Here is an 8193-nt window from a genome sequence, read left to right as displayed (position 1 = left end):
AGATTAGGAAGGGACAGGGCAAGGAAGAGAATGTGGACGGGGCCATAAGTAGTGATTGTGGTGTAACAGGTGTATATGTAGTGACTGAGGTGAGAAGCAGATAGATAGGGCGGAGAAGCTGTATTGGAGGCTTGGAATTGGTGGAATTGATGGACGGGGAGCAGGTAAGTCAATGGCTGACAAGTTAGCAAGCAGGCAAGTAAGGCAATGGCTGCCAAGCTAGCAGGCAGGCTGGAACAGGCTGGTGCAGATAGACAGGAACGAGCAGGGAGAAGCAGGGAGAAGCTGGGGAGCAGATGTACTGGAGCAAGCAGGCTGGAGCAGGTGTACTGGAGCAAGCAGGGAGAAGCTGGTTCAGGCGGACTGGAGCACGCTGGAGCAGATGTACTGGAGCAAGCAGGCTGGAGCAGGTGTACTGGAGCAAGCAGGCTGGAGCAGATGGACTGGAACAAGTAGGGAGAAGCTGGAACAGGCGGACTGGAACACTGGAGCAAGCAGGGGAAGCTGGATCGGCGGACTGGAAAAAGCTGGGATCATGCAGACTGGAACGAGCTCGGATCAGGCGCGGATCAGGCGGACTGGAGCACACTAGAGCATTTGGACTGGAACAAGCAGGCTGGAGCAGATGGACTGGAACAGGCAAGGGGGAAGCTGGATCGGCGGACTGGAACAAGCTGGGATCAGGCGGACTAGAACAGGCTGGGATCAGGCAGACTGAAACGAGCTTGGATCAGGCGGACTGGAACAGCTGGGATCGGGCAGACTGGAACAAGCAGGGGGGAAGCTGGATTGGCGGTCCCCTCTGCTTTGCAGCGGTCTAGCTCCTCCGGGGAATATCTGCAGGTTCGGTTCGGGAGCGGGACCTCGTGGCTAATTCCGCCAGGCCTTCAGACAGCGCTGTCTATCAGACACAGCAGGTCTCAGCACGGCTGTCTCTACAACCGACCGCCACGTGTCTCTGCCTGCTGGTGCTGCGGGTAATTCAGCATTCACTCCCAGGATGTGTTCTGCCTTATTCCGTCGCTGCAATGGTGCAGCCTCTCTCGGGTCTGGGCTCTGTCTTTCGCCCGTCTCCTCACTTACTGGGTTAGGGGATTGGTCACTCCGCATCCACTCTTCCTCGTGGCTTCCGCTCGTGTCGGCAGGGAGAGGACGAACACTTCTTTCGGGTCTGGGCACCATTGCTCGTGTTCGTCACCTCTCCTGCTGGGCCACTCGGCTCTGCATTACCACGTCTTCAGGGTGTTCACGGCCCTCCGCTCGACGAGGGGTCTTGGGTCCTCTTACGTTCCTGAGCTGTCGGGGAACACAGAGATTTAAGGAACCCAGGAGGAGCTCAGGTTAATGAAATCGTTCAGGTCGCCTCCGAGGCTGGTCCTGGCCTGGGTCTAATGTGGTCTCTCCCCGTTTCACACGGGTCTCGCACTGTCATGGCTCGGTTAAACCAGTTCCAGCAGAGGTGGTGTCTCTCCTGACCTCTAGCAGCCTCGGTCTCCCGGGCTCGGGATCCGTAAGGTCCGCTTTGGTCTGGGAAGCTCGTCACTGGGCTACTGGTCGGTCGGCCATCTTGAGTATTATAAACCGGAAGTAACGCTGGGCTACCACTGAAGCCTGGAAGTAGTTCCCACCCCCCCCCCCCCCCCCCCAGTGTGCGCGCTACGAAAATGTTTAAGGGGCCTCAGCGCACGTCAAAAACATGCACTGACACCAGTGCTGGCCCCTTTTTGCTGCAGCTTAGTAAAAGGACCCCACAATTTGTCCACTCGTCCAAACTTGCGCACGTAACTTCAGTCACCATATATAGAATCCAGGAGTATATGGATAATATTGCTGAAATTCCATGAATGACAGTCAGCGCTACTTATCTGGGTAGCAGATTTTTTTTAAGCCCTTTTTATGGATGTGGTAAAATAAAAATGACCTTTCAGTGCGGGAAAGTCCTGCATTAGTAGTGGACATACTAAGCCCATTTCTTAGTGAATCTTATCTAAGTAAAAAGGCCCACTCTGGTTAAAGAGCTGTTCTAAAAATGGTGATTTCTGGCAAAAGACTTAGAAACTATGTTTTCAAAAGAGGAAAAAAATATATAAAGAGTCCATTATATAGTACTTAATTCAACAGCAGAAAAGAGAACAGCTTTTAAAGAGCAAAGACAGTTAGACTTGTAACTTGTTACAAATAATCAGAATATACAGCAAAAAAAAAAGGTATATTCTGAAATGTGATCTTAGTGTTAAAATCTATCATCTCCGATCTGTTTTATTTTACACTTCAGTACTTCACAATTGTATTTTATATCCTAATAACATTTTACAATCAACTGCAACATAAGCATGAGATAAATGAGGAAAATTAGTACATCACCAATCTATAACAATTTCGGGCAAGCATTATCCTCTGCAAACAGATTTCACATATTGTGGGAAATAATATAGCATCTCTGCCCTCCAAACTAGTCTGCAGCATCTGAAACCCTGCCCACAGCACTACAAATCCCAGCATACCAAGTGATACTAACAGCTTCTGGAGTGCAGTCATGCAAGGACATCCCAGCATGCCTGGTACGAACGACAGCTTCCTCTTGCTGGCGCGTCAGTTCCTGTATGGGGTACTGTACTGTGCCTGTGCTGTTGCTTTTAGCTAGTGTTGTTGATATTGGATTTTCCGTGGCCCATCAAAAAACTACGAGAAGATAATGGTTTGTGAGAGGTGAGTAATTGTAAAGGTGTATCTTTACAGAGGGAAAAATCAGAGATAGTGAATCCTAAGCACAAATGTTTCCTTCATTATTTCACTGTAGCTGGGGGATTTGTGGTTCGGAATACCAATTTGGGTGTGTAAGAGCTGTAGGTTTAGTATCATTTGACCTCGGTCTTTGGAGCGGGTTGTTCCTGTTTGACTGTTGCTGTCTATGATTAACTAAGAACATAAACCCTGGTTTCACCCTTTCTGAAGTTTCCCTTTCACAGACGGTAACCTAGCCAGTTAATTAAACCACTAAGATGTATTGAATGGTTTCAGTATTTGTTACTTTCTTAGTTCTTCAGTCATTTCTGATGTTAATTTGTCTTAAATGAGACTGATCTATTCAAGGAACAAACAAATAGCTCATACAAGAGACGTTTTTCAAACAGTGCACTTGAGGTTATTTTAAATCCGATGATAGGTTTTACACGTAGTCGGTTTTCAGAAGGAAGCTTCCCTTAAAAAATTGCTTGGTGAAGAATGTGCACATTGGCACCTGTTGTGGGTATTTTCCCATGTATAGTAGTATGCATATTTTTGGAAATTCAAAAGAATTCATGTAAGTGTGCACTCCAACCCTGCTCCCAGAAATGCATCCATTGTGCAATTATATATAAACTAGTAAAAAAGGCCCGTTTCTGACACAAATGAAACGGGCGCTAGCAAGGTTTTCCTCGGAGTGTGTATGTTTGGGAGAGTGTATGTGAGAGTGACTGTGTGAGAGACAGAGTGAAAGTGTGAGTGTGTGTGTATGAGAGAGAGAGAGAGTGAGTCTGGGTGTGAGGGTGTTTGTGAGAGAGCGTGTGTGTGAGAATGAGAGTGTGTGCAAGTGTGTATGTGAGACACAGTGTGAGAGAGAGTGTGTGTGTGTGGGCGAGGAGAGAGAGTGTGTGTGAGACACAGATTCTCTGTGAGAGTGAGTGTATGAGACCAAGCGAGTGTGTGAGTGACTGTGTGGCACATAGAGAGTGATTGTGATACAGTGTGAGACAGAGTGTGTGAGAGTGAGAGTCAGAAAGACATTGTATATGAGAGAGAGAGTGTGAGCCGTGCCCTCCCAATCCATGGCCATCTGTCCCCTGCCCCCTCCATTCATCCTTTTCCAGCAATTCCCCTCTCTCCCTGAGCCCTGCCCTCCCAATCCATGGCCATCCATGTTTCTCTGTCACCTGCCCCTCCATTCATCCCTATCCAGCATTTCCCCTCTCTGCCTGAGGCCTGCCCTGCAATCCATATCCATCCATGCCCATCTGTCCTCTCCATTCATCCCTATCAAGCAATTCCCCTCTCCCTGAGTCCTGCCCTTCCAATCCATGCCCATCCATGCTCCTCTGTCACCTGGCCCCTCCATTTTTCCCTATCCAGCATTTCCCCTCTCTGCCTGAGGCCTGCCCTGCAATCCATATCCATCCATGCCCATCTGTCCCCTCCATTCATCCCTATCCATCAATTCCCCTCTTCCTGAGTCCTGCCCTTCCAATCCATGCTCCTCTGTCACCTGGCCCCTCCATTCATCCGTATCCAGCAATTCCCCTCTCTGCCTGAGGCCTGCCCTCTCAATCCATGGGCATCCATGCTCCTCTGTCCCCTGCCCCTCCATTCTTCCTTTTCCTGCAATTCCCCTCTCTTCCTTCCATGACCCCCCCTCGCATCCATGCTCCTCTCTCTCCCATGTCCCAGCCTGGCCCGCCCTCTTGTTCCCCCCCCCTTCGCATCCATGCTGTTGTTTTTCTCCTACCCTCCTGCTCCCAGTGTTCAACTTTGCTGCCCACCCTCTTCTATCCCTCCAACATCCCTTTTTTTTTTTTTTTTTTTTAAATTTACCTCCGTGGTGGCGGTTTCGGCAGCGCAGCGTCAGGGAAGGGGGCGGCGTTTCCGACGTCTAGCCTTCCCTTCGCTGTGTTCCGCCTTCTTCTGACGTCATCATTGACGTCAGAAGAAGGCGGAACACAGCGAAGGGAAGGCTACAGACGTCGGGAGCGCCGCCTCTTTCCGTGACGCTGCGCTGCCGGAACCGCCACCACGGAGGTAAAGAGTAGTTACTTACCTGTAACAGGTGTTCTCCGAAGACAGCAGGCTGCATATTCTCACAAGTGGGTGACGCCACGTCGGCCCCGGAGGATTTTAAAGCAAAATCTCAAAATCTCTTTACGGCGTTCCGTCGCGCGAGCGATCGTACTGCGGATGTGCGCACACCTATTCCCGCTCGCCGAGCGGACACGCCCCTCAGTTATATCCAAAAGATGGAGGAGACAACTCCAAAAGGGGAAGGTGGGAGGGTTTGTGAGAATATGCAGCCTGCTGTCTTCGGAGAACACCTGTTACAGGTAAGTAACTACTCTTTCTCCAAAGACAAGCAGGCTGATATTCTCACAAGTGGGGTATCCCAAGCTTTCAGGCTTACACAACAAACAGTGGTCAATAGAGTCTCGCAACGGCGAGGCCAGAATAAAAATTGACCTGAAAAGAAGAAACATCTAAATGAGTGTAGCCTGGAACAGAACAAACATGGGCTTAGGAGGGTTGGAGTTGGATTCTAAACCCCAAAGAAGTTCTGCAGCCCCGACTGCCCAAAACCGACTGACGCGTCGGCTATTCTGCTGAAGGCAGTAGTGAGATGTGAATGTGTGGACTGATGACCACGCCGCAGCTTTGCAGATCCCTTCAATAGTGACTGATTTTAGATTAGTCACCGATTCAGCCATGGCTCTAATTTTGTGAGCCGTGACATGGCCCTCTAGAGTCAGTCCAGCTTGGACAAAAATGAAGGAGATGCAATCTGCCAGTTAAGAAGAAATGATGCGGTTTCCGACAGCAACTGGCATTAAAAGAAATAAACAACTGGGCGGACCTTGCGAGGGAGCTCGTCTGCTCCACGCAAAAAGTGCGCAGCTTGCTTTCGCCAGGGCTTGTAAGATGAGGGAGAAAGCATGTTGGCAAGACAATTGACTGGATCAGATGGTACTCTGATACCAGCGCCCGTAAGAACCTTGGCTGCATGCGAAGAACTACTCTGTTAAGATGAGAAGTAAGGTAAGGAGCTTGAGCTACTAGAGTCTGAAGCTCACCGACCTTTCGAGTTGAAGGAACAGCCACCAAGGAAAATGACCTTCCAGGTCCAATACTTCAGATGACAGGAATCCAGTGGCCCGAATTGAGCTTGCAGCAGCTGGATGAAAACGACATTGAGACCCCAAGATACTGAATAAGGAGTGATAGGGGCTCTGACCGAAGCATAAGAGCCAACTGTAAAAATTATTGGGGGTGCTAAGCCCAACAGAAATAATCCCCCTTAGACACATACAAGGAATTCTCTCAATACTGTGGGAGAAGTAAACGTCATGAAGTGGACAGCTAAAGGCTGACCTTTTACACGTTGATGATAAGCTCTTATTGCACGAAGATGAATACTGACCGAGTTGGTCTTGAGACCAGATTCAGACAGGTGTAGAAAGAACTCAAGCAAGGTCTGTATAAGACTAGAGGCAGGATCTAGGGCCTCGCTGTCACACCAGACGGCAAACCTCTTCCATGAAAAGAATAACACCTCTTTGTGAAATCTTTTTCTGGAAGCAGGCAAGAGTCGGGAGACACTCTTCTGGAAAAGTCAACGAAACCTACACTCTCAACATCCAGACCGTGTGAGCCATAGATTGGAGGTTGGGATGTAGAAGTGCCCCCTCGTTCTGCGTAATGAGAGCTGGAAAACATTCCAACTCCAGAAGAAGAGGGAATCGTATCTGACGTAGCTAGAAAGGAGCAATGAGAATCATGGCTCCACAATCTTGCTTGAGAATCAGCAAGTCTTTTCCACCAGATGTATGGTAGGATACGCATACAGAAAACTTGTCCCCCAAAGGAGAAAGGCATCCGATGGTAGTCTGCCGTGAACCTGCAGCCTGGAACAGAACTGAGGGACTTTGTGATTGAACTAAGTTGCTCAGCCTGTCGGCCAGACTGCTGTTTACGCCAATTAGATAAATGGCTTGGAGAAAACAAGCCGCGTTGGCGAGCCCACCGCTACATCTGCATGGCATCTTGACTCAGAGGACAAGATCCAGTACTCCTTTGTTATCGAGTACATCACAACCCGATTGTGTGGTTGATTAAAATAATTAGGTTGGATAGCCAGGAGGGATGCAACCTTCGTCAGCAGCTTTTGACTGAGTAAGGTGGACTGGACACCTCAGAATCAAAATGGAGAGAATTAACCACCTCTGAGGGGAATTCCGAAGACTGGCGAACAGTTGGGTTACATCCTCTAGATGTGCAAAAGTGTCAAGGGAGTGACGTGAACTGTGGAAGCCATGTGTCTAGAAGTCTCAATATTACTGTGCTGTAATCTGTTGAGACGGGCAATCAACGTGTTAAGGGAACACTTGCACTCCCAGTCCATGAAGATACGCTGCAACAACAGCTAGGCACTAGGAAAAACATACTCTGGACGCAAAGTGAGTAGAAGTATCTTGTAAGCCCAGAGAGCATAACCATTCGTTTTCCTGAAGTATGGGAAGAAGGATGCCCAGGGAAATCATCCTGAACGAAATCTGTTGAGGCCCCTTATGTCTATGATGGGACGGAACCCACAAGGAAGGACCTGGGATAGAAACTCAATCCTTCTTACCCTTGTGGAACAGGCTCGACTGCATTGGTACTGAGAAAGGCAGAGTGTTCCTCTGCAAGTACTCACTGTTGATGGAAGCTAAAGGATTAAACTTCCAATGAACAATGTGGAGGGTTTGATTCCAGATTGAGAATGTATCCTAACCGGACTATTTGAAAAAACCCCCCGGTTGGAGGATATAGAAGTCACCTGTGGTGGAGAATATTTGAACTTCCCCCCGACAGGCAGATTGGCCGGTACGGACATTTGTTGTTTTTTTTTTTTTTTTTTTTTTTTATATAGTGGCTATGCTGAATTGGAGCCACTCCAAAACCCCTCTCTGGTTCCTGCGGAATAGCTGCAGGAGCCTGATTAGGTGCACGCCGCTGACTAGAACGAGCGTGCTGATCTCTTTAAAGAAGTTCCGAGATGAGGAAGTGTATGCACAGCATATCAACAATTTTCTGCTGAGTCTCCTCCTCCAGGTGAGAGGCACACAGTCATGAGAGTCTGCGCATCACCATACCTAGAGCAGAAATCTAGGTGTTACAATACAAGTGATGAAAAAAGATGTAGCCTACTCCGGTGGGAATGTTCATAAAGATCTGGCAGGACTTGGTCTTGGACGCGATCATGCCAGCCTGGTACGCCATTCTCCAAAGGAGGCTAAGGATGTATGCTCTGGCCTCGGGGGCGCCGAAGCAAGTTCTTAGAACTGCTATCAGTTCTGAGTTGAAGATGGTAGTCCAGGACCTCGAGCATCTGGCATTGGGCTGATTGACAATCTCCATTGTAATGTGTCAAGACAAATAGAGGATCTAGAGGATTCTCAGCAGAGAAAACCC

The 8193-nt window shown here is 48.8% G+C and overlaps 1 protein-coding gene across 1 annotated transcript in view; it reads left to right on the top strand.

Annotated features, from left to right (window-relative positions):
• Positions 1-2541: 2541 nt before the first annotated feature.
• Positions 2542-8193, top strand: part of SUPT20H (SPT20 homolog, SAGA complex component) — a 167924-nt gene continuing 162272 nt past the window's right edge. The window contains exon 1 of the mRNA XM_030200390.1: positions 2542-2709. The gene's annotated coding sequence lies outside the window, so the exon portion shown is untranslated. The remainder of the gene's footprint in view (positions 2710-8193) is intronic.

This window comes from Microcaecilia unicolor, chromosome 4, assembly GCF_901765095.1.
Source record: "Microcaecilia unicolor chromosome 4, aMicUni1.1, whole genome shotgun sequence".
Lineage (NCBI taxonomy): Eukaryota > Metazoa > Chordata > Amphibia > Gymnophiona > Siphonopidae > Microcaecilia > Microcaecilia unicolor.
The sequence above is the reverse complement of the archived record's forward strand: the minus strand, read 5'-3'. Positions and strand labels throughout refer to the sequence as shown.